This window comes from Coregonus lavaretus (assembly GCF_964263955.1).
Source record: "Coregonus lavaretus genome assembly, contig: HAP1_SCAFFOLD_119, whole genome shotgun sequence".
Lineage (NCBI taxonomy): Eukaryota > Metazoa > Chordata > Actinopteri > Salmoniformes > Salmonidae > Coregonus > Coregonus lavaretus.
Window position 1 is genome coordinate 262020 of NW_028164744.1, and position 5481 is coordinate 267500.

Consider the following 5481-nt stretch of genomic DNA (forward strand, 5'->3'; position numbering starts at 1 on the left):
ACCCCCTGTATATAGCCTCCCTACTGTTATTTCCCATTGACTCTGTACCGGTACCCCCTGTATATAGCCTCCCTACTGTTATTTCACATTGACTCTGTACCGGTACCCCCTGTATATAGCCTCCCTACTGTTATTTCACATTGACTCTGTACCGGTACCCCCTGTATATAGCCTCCCTACTGTTATTTTATTTTACTGCGGCTCTTGAATTATTAGTTGTATCTATTTTTTTACTTGCCACTTATTTTTCTTAAAACGGCATTGTTGGTTAAGGGCTTGTAAGTAAGCATTTCACTGTATTCGGCGCATTTGATTTGATTTATCTAGCGCTCCATTGTCATCACCCATCAGGCAGTATTGTCATCACCCATCAGGCAGTATTGTCATCACCCATCAGGCAGTATTGTCATCACCCATCAGGCAGTATTGTCATCACCCATCAGGCAGTATTGTCATCACCCATCAGGCAGTATTGTCATCACCCATCAGGCAGTATTGTCATCACCCATCAGGCAGTATTGTCATCACCCATCAGGCAGTATTGTCATCACCCATCAGGCAGTATTGTCATCACCCATCAGGCAGTATTGTCATCACCCATCAGGCAGTATTGTCATCACCCATCAGGCAGTATTGTCATCACCCATCAGGCAGTATTGTCATCACCCATCAGGCAGTATTGTCATCACCCATCAGGCAGTATTGTCATCACCCATCAGGCAGTATTGTTTCTGTTTTCATGTTCAGATGCTGCTCCTGTTTCTGTATTCACTCAATGCTCCTTCAGATTAAACTCACTGCTTCCTGAATCCCTGCGTTCTCTTAGTTTTTTTGTTTTTTTACATTTGGACAAGCGTTGAAGTAAAACAAGCTCATAAAACAAACTTATATTTTGGGTTCTGATGGGGTACGACAAATGGTCCAGGTAGCCATGATTAGCTGTTCTGGAGTCTTATGTCTTGGGGGTAGAAGCTGTTTAGAAGCCTTTTGGACCTAGACTTGACGCTCCGGTACCGCTTGCCGTGCGGTAGCAGAGAGAACAGTCCAGGACTAGGGTGGCTGGAGTCTTTGACAATTTTGAGGGCCTTCCTCTGACACCGCCTGGTATAGAGGTCCTGGATGGCAGGAAGCTTGGCCCCAGTGATGTACTGGGCCATACGCACTACCCTCTGTAGTGCCTTGCGGTCGGAGGCCAAGCAGTTGCCATACCAGGCGGTGATGCAACCAGTCAGGATGCTCTCGATGGTGCAGCTGTATAATTTTTTGAGGATCTGAGGAGCCATGCCAAATCTTTTCAGTCTCCTGAGGGGGAATAGGCTTTGTCGTGCCCTCTTCACAACTGTCTTGGTGTGTTTGGACCATGATAGTTCATTGGTGATGTGTACACCAAGGAACTTGAAGCTCTCAACCTGTTCCACGACAGCCCCGTCGATGAGAATGGGGGCGTGCTCAGTCCTCTTTTTTTTCCTGTAGTCCACAATCATCTCCTTTGTCTTGGTCACGTTGAGGGAGAGGTTGTTATCCTGGCCCCACACGGCCATGTCTCTGACCTCCTCCCTATAGGCTGTTTCATCGTTGTCAGTGATCAGGCCTACCACTGTTGTGTCGTCAGCAAACATAATGATGGTGTTGGAGTCGTGCCTGGCCATGCAGTCATGGGTGAACAGGGAGTACAGGGGGGGACTGAGCACGCAATATTGAGGGGCCCCCGTGTTGAGGATCAGTGTGGTAGATGTGTTGTTACCTACCATTAACACCTGGGGGCGGCCCGTCAGGTAGTCCAGGATCCAGTTGCAGAGGGAGGTGTTTAGTCCAGGATCTTTAGCTTAGTGATGAGCTTTGAGGGCACTATGGTGTTGAATGCTGAGCTGTAGTCAATGAATAGCATTCTCACGTAGGTGTTCCTCTTGTCCAGGTGGGAAAGGGCAGTGTGGAGTGCAATAGAGATTGCATCATCTGTGGATCTGTTGGGGCGGTATGCAAATTGGAGTGGGTCTAGGGTTTCTGGGATAATGGTGTTGATGTGAGCCATGACCAGCCTTTCAAAGCAATTCATGGCTACAGACGTCAGTGCTACGGGTCGGTAGTCATTTAGGAAGGTTATCTTAGAGTCCTTGGGCACGGGGACTATGGTGGTCTGCTTGAAACATGTTGGTATTACAGACTCAGTCAGGGACATGTTGAAAATGTCAGTGAAGACACTTGCCAGTTGGTCAGCACATGCTCAGAGTACACGTCCTGGTAATCCGTCTGGCCCTGCGGCCTTGTGAATGTTGACCTGCTTAAAAGTCTTACTCACATCGGCTACGGAGAGCGTGATCACATTGTCATCCGGGAACAGCTGGTGCTCTCATGCATGCTTCAGTGTTGCTTGCCTCGAAGCGAGCATAGAAGTGGTTTAGCTCGTCTGGAAGTCTTGTGTCACTGGGCAGCTCGCGGCTGTGCTTCCCTTTGTAGTCTGTAATAGTTTTCAAGCCCTACCACATCCGACGAGCGTCAGAGCCGGTGTAGTATGATTCAATCTTAGTCCTGTATTGACTCTTTGCCTGTTTGATGGTTCGTCCGAGGGCATAGCGGGATTTCTTATAAGCGTCCGGGTTAGAGTCCCGCTCCTTGAAAGCGGCAGCTCTACCCTTTAGCTCAGTGCGGATGTTTCCTGTAATCCATGGCTTCTGGTTGGGGTATGTACGTACGGTCACTGTGGGGACGACATCATCGATGCACTTATTGATGAAGCCAGTGACTAATGTGGTGTACTCCTCAATGCTATCTGAAGAATCCCGGAACATGTTCCAGTCTGTGCTAGCAAAACAGTCCTGTAGCTTAGCATCTGTGTCATCTGACCACTTTTTTTATTAACCGAGTCACTGGTGCTTCCTGCTTTAGTTTTTGCTTATAAGCAGGAATCAGGAGGATAGAGTTATGGTCAAATTTGCCAAATGGAGGGCGAGGGAGAGCTTTGTATGCGTCTCTGTGTGTGGAGTAAAGGTGGTCTAGAGTTTTTTTTTTTCCTCTGGTTGCACATTTAACAAGCTGGTAGAATTAGGTAGAACGGATTTAAGTTTCCCTGCATTAAAGTCCCCGGCCACTAGGAGCGCTGCCTCATCGTTGAGTGCAATCCTAGTGCCAGCATCGGTTTGTGGTGGTAAATAGACAGCTGTGAAAAATATAGATGAAAACTCTCTTGGTAAATAGTGTGGTCTACAGCTTCTCATAAGATACTCTACCTCAGGTGAGCAGAACCTTGAGACTTCCTTAGTATTTGATTTTGTGCACCAGCTGTTGTTTACAAATATACACAGACCGCCACCCCTTGTCTTACCGGAGTCAGCCGTTCTATCCTGCCATGTCGATGTTCAGCCACGACTTGGTGAAACATAAGATATTACAGTTTTTAATGTCCTGTTGGTAGGATAACCGTAATCTTAGGTCATCCAATTTATTCTCAAATGATTGAAGATTGGCTAATAGGATTGATGGGAGAGGCAGTTTACTCGCTCGCCGTCGGATCCTTACAAGGCACCCCGACCACGATATCTCCGTCTCTTCCTCATGCGAATGACAGGGATTTGGGCCTTGTCGGGTGTCTGTAGGATATCCTTCGCGGCTGCCTCGTTGAAGAAAAAATGTTCGTCCAATACGAGGTGAGTAATCGCTGTCCTGATATCCAGAAGCTCTTTTTGGTTATAAGAGATGATGGCAGAAACATTATGTACAAAATAAATTACAAATAACGCGGAAAAACACACATAATAGTACAATTGGTTAGAGGGCTGTAAAACGGCAGCCATCTTCTCCGGCACCATTATAATTACATATTAAACAGATGTTCAAAGTCCTTTACATATTAAACAGTAGGGGTTCAAATACCTTTACATTTTAAGGGGGGAAAACTCATCTCTTCCACCACCAATGTGTAGCACCCACCCTACTCTTACGGTAAGTGGGATTTATAATGACCACAGCGAGTCAGGACACTTGTTTTAACGTCTTATCCAAAAGACGGCACCCTTCGCAGGGCAAGGTCCCCTTCACTGCCCTGAAGCATTGGGATCTCCATAGAGCAGAGGAAAGCATGCCCCCAACACCACTTCCAGGTCATCTGGTCTCCCATCCGAGGACCAGGACCGGCCTGCCCCCAACACCACTTCCAGGTCATCTGGTCTCCCATCCGAGGACCAGGACCGACCTGCCCCCAACACCACTTCCAGGTCATCTGGTCTCCAATCCGAGGACCAGGACCTACCTGCCCCCAACACCACTTCCAGGTCATCTGGTCTCCCATCAGAGGACCGGCCTGCCCCCAACACCACTTCCAGGTCATCTGGTCTCCCATCCGAGGACCAGGACCGACCTGCTTAGCGTCAGAGAGAGGCCTACTTTACTTCTAGTTGTTTTCATCTCCAGACATCGCTAAAATCATCAGATTATTTACGTTTATTTGAATTTTTTGGTAAATTTGATTTTACATTTTTTTGTAACTTTGATTGATTGGATACAAGGGTCGTTCCATGAAAAGACTGCCTTCTGCGTCCCTTTGATATTTTACTTAGAAATTGTGCACCAATATTGAATTATAAAAGCCTGTTATATTAAATGAAGTGCCCTTTAATATAGACCACATGGAAAATTAAATAAATCTGTCGAAACGATTTAAATTGACATTTATGAAATTGTACCCACATTTCCTGTTTCCATCAGCCCTGTTTCCATCAGCCATGTTTCCATCATCCCTGTTTCCATCATCCCTGTTTCCATCAGCCCTGTTTCCATCAGCCCTGTTTCCATCAGCCCTGTTTCCATTTCCATCAGCCCTGTTTCCATCAGCCCTGTTTCCATCAGCCCTGTTTCCATCAGCCCTGTTTCCATCATCCCTGTTTCCATTTCCATCAGCCCTGTTTCCATCAGCCCTGTTTCCATCATCCCTGTTTCCATCAGCCCTGTTTCCATCATCCCTGTTTCCATCAGCCCTGTTTCCATCATCCCTGTATCCATCAGCCCTGTTTCCATCAGCCCTGTTTCCATTTCCATCAGCCCTGTTTCCATCAGCCCTGTTTCCATCAAATCTGTTTCCATCATCCCTGTTTCCATCAGCCCTGTTTCCATCAGCCCTGTTTCCATCATCCCTGTTTCCATCAGCCCTGTATCCATCATCCCTGTTTCCATCAGCCCTGTTTCCATCAGCCCTGTTTCCATCAGCCTTGTTTCCATCAGCCCTGTAATTCAGCCGCATGAAATGGTTGGATGGAAACCTGATTTAATAGTTATTTTGTCGCTTTTGAAAAAATTAATTTCTGAAGATAATTTATTTAATGTGAGATATGATTAATCTAATCACATGAAAAATGATGTCCCTCATTTTAAGTTCAACCCTGTTATGTGAACTGAACTCTCGTTTTTAATATGGTGAAACTATTCCTCAAAAATATATATATTAACGTTGAACATCTAATAGTCAAACTGTATAAGCAGGTGAGCTAG